Below are 13,500 nucleotides of genomic sequence, written 5' to 3' on the forward strand. Positions count from 1 at the left end.
GTATCCTGATATAATATAACTAACTGCGGTGGTTGTGAGTGGTTTCTCTTGTCTTTATGTTGGGAACTTTAGACAGTCCCATGTGATAGACCTATTTCTGTAGTTTTGGTGAAACTCGTCACTCAACAGGTGATCTGTCCAATGCCAGACAACCAGTGGCCATTAACACGTTTAATCTCTGCATTTGAATGCATTGTTTATAGTGAATGAAGCATCGGCCATCATCATATTCACATGTAGCCTATTAACCCTATTTACACTTCAACCATGTGAAAGAATGCAGGTGTACTTCATTATTTGCATTCAAATTACTTTGAATGAAAGCTCCACGTTCCTTCACAACAACATAACCTGAACGAAGGTCTTACACTGTAAGATTTCCATATTTAAAGTAACATTAATGTTGCTGTTATTGTGTTTGTTCAGTTGTTATACTCTGCTGTACACTGGACACATGACCGTTCTGAATTTGATACTTATTAATAGGCCTTATTATATTAATGTTTATAAAATATTAATATAAAATGTATAAAATAAACACATGAAAAGTCAGTTGAGAAAGAGAAAATATAATAAAAAACAACAATGAATTGCCTACTATGTCTTTGCAGAATAACAAAAGCGTGGATCAGAATACTTTATTACAGATACAATAAATGTAGGCTACAAAAATAAAATAAAAGGACATTTTAATTTTAACCTCAGAAATACATAAATGACCGAATATTTAATTTCAATGTAATGTTAAATGTATTCACAGCTAATAATATAAAGATAAAAGATAAAACAATGATTGAATATAAGTGCAGTCATCACAACCCTATTGAAACTAATTCCACACACCTGAGTGCTCTTCATTCCCTCAGAGCAACACAACCTGAACAATGACTTAAAGTTGTTTCCCAAGTTTACACAAATACAGTTGTTGATGTTATTGTGTCTCTGTTGTTAATAACAATGTAATTGTGAATATACCATATAATGATAATGACCTGATTTATCTTGACTTATCCTGATCATTACACTATATACACATTACACTATGGACACATGTTTCTGCACACAGGCCTACACATTACACAATGGGATTTCACTGTAAATACAGTTAATAAATAAAATGAAACCAAGTGTGACCCGATGTGACTGAGAGCATGCCACCATACATCCTCTAGCTTTTCACCAGAGGAGAAAAACTGAATTTATCAATTTACTGAATGTATCCAAAATGAGTTAATAGCACAGGCAGCCTCTTCTATAAATAAATATCAGAGCTGAAATCGACATGTAAATATGAAATAAATGCTTAAACATATAGCTAGGTGTAATGCTATAGAGACCACAGAAGTGAACCTTTCAAGCCTGTTTTCTCAACTCGCTGTTTTCTGCAAGACATTACTCTATACGCCATATCTCCGAAACTGGTAACTGAACAACCAATATCTCTATTAAAAAAAAGCAGTCCCTCAGTCACATTTTGTCACAATAGAGCACAATAGGATATGAGACTTTGAGGATTTTACAATAGCCTATATTTATTTGTTGTTAGGCCATGACCAGTCCTGTACAGAAACTGTCTTCTATACTAAAGTGGAAACAAATTGAACTTACATTACAACTTAACACATACAATAATACAAGTACAGGGGGCGGTATATACTTGTAAAAGACAAGATGTGAAGGCTTGTGTACTATGTATAAAGACTGTGCAATCATGGGTTTGAGTATTGGGAAACAAATAGGCCTAACTGTTTTTAGTTGTTTTGTTTTCTTCTTGTTTTTAATAAATGTTTAAGAGTGTGTGTGTTTGTGTTTGTGTGTGTGCGCGTGAGCGCGCAAAATTGTACATATTTATCCAGACACTCAGTGCATGTACATCACTCATTCTTGAGATAAGGGACAAAACCTTTTTCAAATCAGATTTTTATTTATTTTAAGAACCATTAAAATGAAATGGATGTATTTGTAGACACAGGTCTCAACTACCAATCTTGAGAAGGAACAGGTTTTTCGCACAACATTTATTTCTAAAATGGGACATTTATGCACTTTATAACTGATTTATGTCAACTCCGTCAGACACACTAAAATCCCTTTTATTTTAATTTGATAATTTCAACAATACTATAAAGTCCTCAGTTATCTTATAATGGCTTTTAGTAGTCAAGTTAAGTAATACAATTCATTTAATATTGTTTTATTCCAATATCACACTATTATGAAATATCCCATTTCTCAAATCCTTCATTTTAAACCTTTACTTTCAATATTATAACATAAAAACCATGTTAAAAAAAATAAAAAGCATCATTAAGTAGTATTTCAGTTGGTGTTTCAATACATAAGCACAAAATATTTGACATTGAATCATCTATTTCTTTGGAAATTAACAAAAACATCATGTGACCAACGTCTGACGGAGTTGACGGACATCTGACGGAGTTGACAAGTTGAACTGATTTAGGTTCTAGACCACCTAGGATCTTGATTCTGGTAACTAATCCCACATTTTCAAGGATGAGGAATACAGTGGTACTATTTAGATTTGCCCTGTGACCATGGCAGCCATTTTTTTAAATGGCCGCCACCTGCTGTTACTTTACAATAACTCAAGTTCTACACCACCTAGGATCTTGATTCTGGTGACTAATCATACATTTTCAAGGATGTGGGATACATTGGTACTATTTAGATTTGTCCTGTGACCATGGTAGACATTTTTCAAAATGGCAGCCAACTTTCTGTTATTTCCCAATAACTCAAGTTCTACACCACCTAGGATCTTGATTCTGGTGACTAATACTACATTGTCAAGGATGAAGAATACAGTAGTACTATTTAGATTTATCCTGTGACAATGGCAGCCATTTTCAAAAATGGCGGACCTGCTATTATTTTACCAATTAGTCAGGGAATATTATCAGAATGTCAAATCTGGGAATACATTTCTTACCAAGAATGTTCTTGTTTGTAAAGGTGTCTACCCACATTGGTTTCTATTGAACCACCCTAGGGGAATTTTTGACAGCTGCTGAAAGTTGGGTACCATCAACAACCAATATAAGGCTAAATGTTCTAATTTTCATTATGCTTTAAGTAGCATGTGGCATGTCAAACGAGGGGGTTTTCATGATTCTGAATCCATTCCAAGCATTAGTTTTGCACGAAAAACACTCCTTGGGCTAAAAACGGCCATAGCCATCATCACATATGTGATGAGGTAAGCACATTTGGGCACATTTGGGCAAGTGGCTATGGCCAAACTAGGGGGTCTATGGCCAAACTAGGGGTCAAACTCCTTGGGCTAAATTCGGCCATATCCACTTGCCCAAATGTGCTGACCTAATCACATTTGTGATGACGGCTATGGCCGTTTTCAGCCCAATGAGTGTTTTTCGTGCATAGCTAATGCTTGGAATGCATTCAGAATCATGAAAACCCCCTAGTTTGACGTGTCACATGCTATAAGCATAATGAACATTTTGCCTTATATTGGTTGTTGATGGTACCCCAACTTTCAGCAGCTGTCAAAAGTTCCCTTAGGGTGGTTGAATATAAAGCAATGTGGGATATGTTAGTAGACACCCTTCCAAACACATTGGTGAAGAAAATTCTTGGTAAGATTTTATTAATATCCCCATACTAAATAACGTTCTAATAATGTTCTAGACCACCTATAGACCCGACTTCACCAACAGAGACCCGGGTGACACCTAAACAACAAGTTTGGACAGCCCCACAAATTAGTGTTACGGAAAATAGCAAGTGTCTTGGAGGCAGCCAACATCTGTCGAGGCGATGGCGTGGCCTTTGAGAAGTTTGCGCTTCAAGTACAGTCGCTGGTAGTCATGCTAACAACCCTAGGCCCAGAGGGAGACACAGCACTTAGATGCGGCTCACAAGTTGCACGACTCCTCAACAAGCTGCCACCAGAGATAAGAGTTGAATTCCGCCGCACAATGCTCTGCGGCCCAGGAGCAACCAACACCCTGTTGGAGTTCTCGGAGTGGTTGAAGCACGAGTCCTAGCCATATAGCCTGTGCAAAGGCAAACACCTTGAAGTCCTGCTTGAGGTGAACAGTGAGCGAAAGACTCTGCCTCAACGGAAAACCTGAAGATCTGCCTTCAGAACTATCAGGCAGGATGTGCAGACACTGAAGGCATCAGTGTCGTTCTCTGTGTCCCCAGCATGTCAACCAAAGCAATGTTACCAAATCAAAGGAGCCTTCACCCCAAGTCACCTGGGGCTGGGTGAGCAATCGTATCCTGTATCTAGCCTCACAATTAAATACAGACACTTGGCCAGACTGCCGCTACAACGGTTTGAAAGGGTCAAACCCCTCATCCTGATTGGGGAAGACCACCCCACCTAATCACACCAACCGAACAATTGAGGTTGGGCCAGCAGCCATCTGCACAAGACTGGGCTGGACCCTGCAGGAAAGCAATCTCCAGCCAAGACAATGTAAGAGCCCCAGAACACAGAGCTCATGAGGACGGAGAAACACTGGCAGGAGGCCACCAAGATACAACGCCCAAGAGACCCAGAGTGTGCCACCGCTCGCAGTAAGGAGATCAACTGCTGCAGCAACGATGTCATGAAAGGCAAGTCTCTACCAAAAAACCCCTGAACCTAATCGGGGTGTCAAGAGACCAAAGTTTCTCCCCCACAGTTCCCTGCAGTGGCCAGTGAAGTCAAACTGTGCGTCTGTGCCTGAAAGGGACAAGTCAAAGGCCATAAAGCCCACCTACTGTAATGTCCTGTCAGTAGCAACTCAACCTGCACCTGAAATAAGCCCTGACCCCTCCCAGAGAAAGTTCATCCTTGAAAATGTAATGATTAGTCGCCAGATCCAAGATCCTTGGTGGTCTAAAACTTGAGTTATTGGTAAAATAACAGCAGGTTGGTGGCCATTTTGAAAAACAATGGCTTCCATGGTCACAGGACAAATCTAAATAGTACCACTGTATTCCTCATCTTTTAAAATGTATGATTACATTGATTAGTCACCAGAATCAAGATCCTAGGTGGTCTATAACTTGAATCATTGGTAAAATAACAGCAGGTTGGTGGCCATTTTGAAAAACAATGGCTGCCATGGTCATAGGGAAAATCTAAATTGTACCACTGTATCCCTCATCCTTGAAAATGTAATATTAGTCACCAGAATCAAGATCCTAGGTGGTGTAGAACTTGAGTTATTGTAAAATAACATCAGGTGGTGGCCATTTTGGAAGATGGCTGCCATGGTCACCACGAGACAAATCTGTGATGGCCCTATAGCCAAAAATGTTCCTTAAGGCATGCTCTAACTGTCTGCCAAATTAGAATACTTCCCATTATTCAAAAACTATCATTTTATTGTTTTGGGAACACTTTTGTCAACTCCGTCAGATACATGTCAACTCCGTCAGACACAAAACCTGATGGAGTTGACGTCTGACGGAGTTGACAAAATGGCATTTGTTTTCATCTTAACCCTCTGTAGTACAATTTATCCATTTAGTTTTTCTTCAGTTGTTAGCTAAACCTAACCCTAAACTAAAATACTAAACATTATTTTGGAATTCTTAACAAAGATCATAATAATGTCCTGACGGAGTTGACATGTAAAAGCTGTGACCACATTGATATCAACATTGTTTGTTTAAAATATCAAACAATTGAATGCTTGTCAGACCAGGTGCTCCACTGTTGCAACAAATATAAACAGGACTTAGAAAAGGAGTCTTCAGGCTAAATCTGTCGACAATATTTTCTGATTAATTTAAGACTTTCAAAAAACCTGACGGAGTTGACGGAGACGTGGGACACACATTTGATATGAGATATTTAATTTAAAATATAAATTAAAATTAACTGTGTATATTGTTTGCTATGTTGTTGACAATCTACTTTCATTTAGTATGTATATTTATGTGATTGTGACAGTATTAGACACTTTTTTGGCAGTTTGAAATTGTGACAACTTGCTGGGGACAGGCTAAATACAGGCCTTTTTGGGTACAGTGCCTGCTTTTAACTAATTTAGATGGCATATGAAAAAATATATAATTAAATTAATGGCATAATAATACACAACTGTATTACATTTAACTTTGCAAGTGCTTTTATTTTTATGAATTAATTTATTTTTAACATAAATAAGGCTCTTATGTGTGGGAAATTTTTCCACTTTTGTAACTCATCTCAAGAATGAGTGACATAATATCCATACCATATAGTTTGATAACATCAGTCTCCAGTAGGAGTCCCAATGGAGAGTGTTTGGTAGAAAATAAATATTCTTTTGATGAACTACTACTGATTTGTTAGGTTTATTATAAACCAGCAGTTTTTATGCACCACATGTGGAAGAACTCCCAGAAAACAGCAGGTAGGCTATGCCTTCACTCTTATTTATTTTAAATCACAATTACAGTTATGTTTCTCAATGCATTGGATTGAGTTTTATACTGGTTTAATGTTTGTTTTTAGTTCAATGTTGGTTTTAAAAACGCCATTGACAAGGGGAAATGTACGTCATATTGTCCCTCATTACGTCATATTGTCCCTCATTACGTTATTGTCTCTTTATTGTTAATGACATTTAATGTTTGTGTTGGCACCGTTTGTCACCATTACATCACCTAATCAAAATTAGTTAGACTTTAATATATTAGCGCCCCCACTTCAGGGTGTGATTATATAGCTGTTTCCTGATTTGTGCAAAGCACATTGAAATGCCTTGTTGGAATTTGCTATACCAATATGTTAATCATGTGTTCTACATGATATGCTTTGACTCTGACATTGGGTACGTTTACATGAGGTCTTTCAACCCCTCTTAATTCCGAATAGAAGTTAAATCCTATTAAACGTTGTCATGTAAACACCTACAAAAACGTAAATCCGAATGAAAATGCTCGATGCGATTTAAAAACCATTCCGATGTCACTGGCCGGATTATTCCGATGTTGAATGCGATTGGCCGAAAGTTGGACTCATGTATACACTGCTTCGGATGTAAATTCATTCTGGTCTTTCTGAGCATGCTCATTTCCAAGGCGCTCCAACTCCAAGGCGCTCATATCCAAGGCGTGCCGAGGAGTTTGCACATAGAGCGCGTTATTTCGTGCATTTTGCAGATCCGAAATCCACACAAAAAAAACGTGGAGCAGGCTGCAGCAGTGGTGATGATCCCCCTGATCTGTGAGTGTTCAAAGATCCAACCGTCCCGAGTTGATGATCACTCTGATAATTTTCAAACATGTTTGATAGGCCTATAGGTTATATAGCCAGCCTATATGTATATGGATGCTTCATGCTACTGTAGGCTAAGTGCATCGGGGGACTCACAGAAAGACGGAGAGAGGACGAAATTCCGTCAGTCCGCTGTTCAGTAATCTCACACACACACACACACACACACACACACACAGTCCCAAGAATACGATATTATCGCTATAATGTCCATCCTATCCCTTTAAACTTTTATAGGCTATAACTTGCCTATTCCAAGTTGCAACCAAAACGTCATGAAACATAACGGCTTAGCAGTTTAATTGGGACACGTTGTCAGCCTGTAGATCAGCGCTTACTTACACAATGTACGTGCATTGTGCAAAGACGAATCACAAATAAACCCAATAGCCTTGTGAGGCGCACAGCGAAAAGTTGATAAATGTGATGTGTGTGTGTGTGTGTGTGTGTGTGTGTGTGTGTGTGTGTGTTCAACAGTCTCTCTCTCTCTCTCTCTCCTCTCTCAAAAATAACGAGCGACCCTTGATACAATAATAATCAGTGTGTTGCGTGCCCTGGCCGTGCTGTGTAGATAATAAAGTACAAATAAAAACGAGATGATCACCTTCCCAGCGGAGAAACACACCAGACAACATTTCTCTCGAATGAACACCCTTAAAACACACCAGAGAATTCACACTGGAGAGAAACCCTATGGATGTGATCAGTGTGGACAACATTTCTCTCGAATGGACAGCCTTAAAACACACCAGATAATTCACACTGGAGAGAAACCCTATGGATGTGATCAGTGTGGACATCAGTTCCCTACAATGGGAAATCTTAAATCACACCAGAGAATTCATACTGGTGAGAAACCCTATGGATGTGATCAGTGTGGACAACGCTTCTCTCAAATGGGACACCTTAAAACACACCAGAGAATTCACACTGGAGAGAAACCCTATGGATGTGATCAGTGTGGACAACGCTTCTCTCAAATGAACAGCCTTAAAACACACCAGAGAATTCATACTGGTGAGAAACCCTATGGATGTGATCAGTGTGGACAACGCTTCTCTCAAATGAACAGCCTTAAAACACACCAGAGAATTCACACTGGAGAAAAACCTTATGGATGTGATCAGTGTGGGAAACACTTCTCTGACAAGTCTACCCTTAGCAGCTCTCGTCTTACTGTTTGTTTTCATGTTATATGTCTCTGTCTTTACACAAAGTACGTCGTGCACTGTTGTGTATGACCGCAAGACACTACTGGACATAAGAATTGATGTTCCCAGCGATTGGAAGCCGCGGTATTTACCGAGAGAACTTTACAACAACAACGCGGATACTCCGCCACGGAGCAGCAACAAACACAGACGGGGGAAGCGAGGAGGCGTCCTAGTGAGGTTACGAGGACGACCTACCAGACCCCCGATCCCCAGTTTGTTGCTCGCTAACGTTCAGTCTCTCGACGAGAACAAGCTGGATGACCTCCACAGCCGCTTACGTTCACAACGGGACATAAAGAACTGCTGTGTGTTCTGCTTCACAGAGTCGTGGTTGAGCCCAAACACACCCGACAGGGCGATACAACCGGAGGGGTTTTCTGTGTTCCGCACAGACCGTTCCAGGACGGTCACGGGCAAGTCAAAGGGAGGTGGTGTCTGTTTTCTCATAAATGACACTTGGTGCACCGACGTGGTTATTACCTCACAGTACTGCTCGCCAGTGCTAGAACATCTCACATTAAGGTGCAGACCATTCTATCTCCCCAGGGAGTTCCCCTGTGTATTGCTAACGGCTGTTTACATTCCGCCAGAAGTCAAGGCAGCCGAGGCGTTGGATGAGCTGTATGGCGTTATTAGCAAACAGGAGACCATGCACCCGGAGGCCATATCAATTGTGGCGGGGGACTTTAACCACTGTAATATGAAAACTGTGCTACCAAAGTATTACCAACATGTCAAATGCCCAACTAGAGGGAATAAGACTCTCGATCATTGTTACTCCACTATCAAGGCTGCTTACAGAGCGCTACCGCGCCCTCACTTTGGGAAATCCGACCACCTGGCCGTGCTTCTACTCCCTGCCTTTAAGCAGAAAGTGAAGTGTGAGCAGCCCACAGTGAGATCGGTACAGTGCTGGTCCACAGAACACGTTACCAAACTCCAGGGCTGCCTTGACGCGACAGATTGGACCATTTTCAAGGACTCTGCCACGAGTCTGGATGAATATGCTGATACTGTCACCGGCTACGTCAAGTTCTGTGTGGATAACTGCATTCCGGTACGTTCCGTTCGCTCCTATCCCAACCAGAAGCCATGGATTAACAACGATATACGCATTAAACTGAGGGAGCGCACCATCGCCTTCAAATCCGGGGACGTGGAACGCTACAAACGATCCAGGTACGATCTGAGAAAAGCTATCAAAGCTGCAAAGGGACAGTACAGGGACAAACTGGAATACAACTACAGCGGCTGTGACTCGCGGCGAATGTGGAGCGGACTGCAGGCAGTTACGGGCTATAAACCCAAGTCAGGTACAATCACGGACACCTCCGCGTCTTTACCGGACGAGCTGAATAACTTTTTTGCCCGCTTCGAGGCTCACAACACGGACCCAGTTACAACGGCGCAGAGCTCACCTGAGGTGGTGGACCTACAGGTGACGCAGAGGACTGTGAGTAAAGCATTTAAAAAAGTTAATGCTCATAAAGCCGCAGGACCAGATGGAATAGCCTCTCGTGTCCTTAAGACATGCTATAACCAGCTGTCATGGGTCTATACAGACATATTTAACCTGTCCCTGTCATTGTGTGTGGTGCCATTATGTTTTAAAAAAACAATAATTGTGCCCATTGCCAAGAAAAAACCTGTTACCTGTCTCAACGATTATCGACCTGTTGCTTTGACTTCTGTTCTCATGAAATGCCTGGAGAAATTGGTTATTTTTTATATCAAGAGCATCATCCCTGCTAACATTGATCCATTACAGTTTGCTTACTGTTCAAATAGATCTGTGGACGACGCGATCTCTCTTGCTTTACACACTGCCCTGGTACACCTTGAAAAGAAAAACTCTTATGTCAGACTACTGTTCATAGATTACAGTTCCGCATTCAACACTATTGTACCATCTAAATTAGTGTTGAAACTCAGTGGCCTTGGTGTGGGCAGCTCCATCTGTAATTGGCTATTTGATTTTCTGACAGGCAGGCCCCAGTGTGTACGCATAGGAGAGAGATGCTCATCCACAGTTCTCACCAGAACCGGTGCGCCCCAAGGCTGCTGCCTCAGTCCTCTGTTGTACAGTTTGTTTACGTTTGATTGTGTCGCCAGATGTGGGAATAACAGCGTAATTAAATTTGCGGATGATACCACAGTGATCGGTTTAATAACCAACGGTGATGAGAGGGCCTATAGGAGGGAGATAGAAGATCTAACTCTATGGTGCGATAACAACAACCTCTCACTTAACACCAATAAGACCAAAGAAATCATTGTAGACTTCAGGAAGTCCAAAGGTATCCACACCCCCATTTCCATCAAAGGGTCATCTGTCGACATAGTTGATAACTTTAAATTCCTGGGCATACACATCACAGACACATTCACATGGTCACTCAACACCGAGTACATCCTCAAGAAGGCGCAGCAGCGACTGTACTTTCTGAGGCGCCTTAAAAAGTTTGGCCTAAGTACAAAAGGACTAGTGAACTTTTATCGCTGTATAATTGAAAGTGTCTTAACTGGCTGTATCACAGTGTGGTACGGTAACACGACCGCTCAGGACCGCAACAGGTTGCAGAGGACCGTTAAAACAGCAGCTAAAATCATCGGTAACACAGAACTACCCAGTCTCCACAACATCTACAACACTCGTTGTATGAAAAAAGCCCACAACATCATCAAAGACACCAGCCATCCCGCAAATACCCTGTTCAAACAACTCCCTTCCAAAAAACGCTACCAGAGCATCAAATCTCGCACCACCCGTCTCAGCAACAGTTTCTTCCCCCAGGCAGTCAGGCTGCTGAACAGCTGACCTTTAACTGTATTGCACTGTTTTGTCACCCACTTGCACTTTGTCTGTGTTTTTGTATTTTTCTTTGCACTATAGATGTTTGTCTATGTCCTGTGTTATAAGATTGAGAATGCTCTGAGCAAAATGATTTTCATTGTATTTATACTTGTATTTATACATATGACAAATAAACCTGAACCTGAACCTGAACCTGAACCTCACAATTCCCTCAGTCACACAACATGCATCCACAGATACCTCCATATTCTACACCCGTGAAGGGTGGCCCCCGGGTACTTGGGCAGCAGGGGTATGTCCTCCAGGTACCGACACAGACCATTGTCCATGTGCACCCTAACCTCAATCCCTCACCGCCCAAGAGGCCTAGAAGAAAGGAGAAGTTGCAGGGAGGTGGCCCATTTAAGGCTGCCATGCACCTCCAAACTTCCCTTAGGACTAGCAACAACAACCCCGATCAAACCTCTTTCCACCACCCGGTCCCTTGACGGGAGAGCCTAGGATCAGCCTAAGTGCTATTCAAAGACATCCTTGACGAATTAGATGAAAATGTTAGCATCTGTTATATGTGGATACAATTAAAATAATCTAAAAGTTGCTCGGCACCTGAAGGTGGGCAACAATCCTCTGTCCAGCTCCTTGCTGAGTGAACAGGCCAACACACACCTTAAAAACATGGTTGCTCAGCTCCTTTGGAGGTGAACAAGAACAACTCACTTGGCCTGCATGGGGGGGGGGGGGTCCTACTCACTGACATATGCTGCTGCCTTGCCTCTGCTTCTGGAAAAGATACAACTCAGGTTGAACCACAAACACCCAACCACATACACAGTAATGTCATTAGAAAGAAAAAAAAATAACCACGTCTCTGCCTTTAATTAGTACGTCCTGCCGACCCACGCCAAATGTAGCATGGCGGTATAAATGCGACTACGCCACCTAGGGAATTGCGCCCTAGGAAATAGTTATAAATCTAATTAACCACCTGAATACATACATACATGATATAACTCCTCACACAGTTCGTTGTACATTTTAAATAAGGCAGAAACGGGTTTACAAAAGTACAAAGCTTTATTCACTTATAGGCCTATACAAAAGTTAAGAATGTGTCATCATAACATTTCAGAGATAACAGTCATCGATAGTTTAAAATACAGGGGTTCAACACTAATTGTACTCTAAAAGGATCAGTACTGAGGGTTACCAGCTAACCCGTCCAGGGCAGTGGTACCCCCAAGCCACAGCACACAGTAAAATAATCAAATTGGCACACAAAAGGAAAAGGGGATACCGCCACCACTTGAGCGGGCGTCGGCTGGTCCCGAGCTGGGGCCTCAGCCCCAAACTAGACAAAGAGAATACACTGAATTAGTTAAGTCCAAATATAATATAGTAAAATAAATACAGTTCTTTGGATCAGGCTATATGTGACCAGGGGTTTCACGCAACAAGGCAACATAAGTTTGGTTTGATAATATTAGTCTGAAAAACCCAAAGTAGAGGCTGTTGGTCAGTAAAAGGTCATATCCAAGCAAAGGCAAGACAGCAACATGGTTCCTCTTCCTAGTCTGGAATACAAGGAGCTGTGTTAGCCTACCATTTAATAATAATTAACCAGGTACAAGAACCAGAAAACAGACAGTAACCTACCACTCATTCCAGTGCAAAATGCACGGTTAGTGCCCATGGACACACTTTGAGCGGTCCAGTCACGACTCGCAGGGGGGTAGAGAAGTACTCTCGTGGAGAGACGTACAGTTGCACACAGGGACTAAACAAGAGGAAACAACCATAAGTTGTGACCATAGCATGATATTCACTGGAGCCACTCGCTAAACAAAGGGACACATACCTGTGCTGAAGCATAGTGGACACAAAGCTGAAACCCAAACGGGCCAGCATTGTCCAAGGAACCTGGTCAGTAAGGACAGAACATGACACGCACACCGTGGACAAGTGTGGCATAGCTGAAGCCCAACAGGCCAGCTCTGTTTGTGAGACCCACACCAAACTGAGGCGACACCTAACACAGGCAGACAGTGAGCTGCTTAAATAGTGCAGGCAATCAGCCCACTGATTAGTGAGAGGAGGATGGGCTATGGGCAGAGTGGGAGCAACGCCCATCCTGCTACACCTGCATCATACCAATGGTCGACCCTGCAAGCTTTTCTTGAAGTCCTTCATTCTCGAAAAATGCTGTAAATCCACCACTAAATCTGTTTATTCTC

At 41.7% G+C, this 13,500-nt stretch overlaps 1 long non-coding RNA gene across 1 annotated transcript; it reads right to left on the reverse strand.

Moving 5' to 3' along the window:
• Positions 1–11,923: 11,923 nt before the first annotated feature.
• Positions 11,924–13,278, reverse strand: LOC306919289. Its single transcript, XR_013789498.1, has 3 exons — positions 13,125–13,278; positions 12,923–13,043; positions 11,924–12,840 (listed from the first exon to the last, which is right to left on the reverse strand). It is a non-coding gene; the product is annotated as an uncharacterized lncRNA (long non-coding RNA).
• Positions 13,279–13,500: the final 222 nt, after the last annotated feature.

The sequence above is a fragment of the Electrona antarctica genome, assembly GCF_951216825.1.
Source record: "Electrona antarctica genome assembly, contig: scaffold_25, whole genome shotgun sequence".
Lineage (NCBI taxonomy): Eukaryota > Metazoa > Chordata > Actinopteri > Myctophiformes > Myctophidae > Electrona > Electrona antarctica.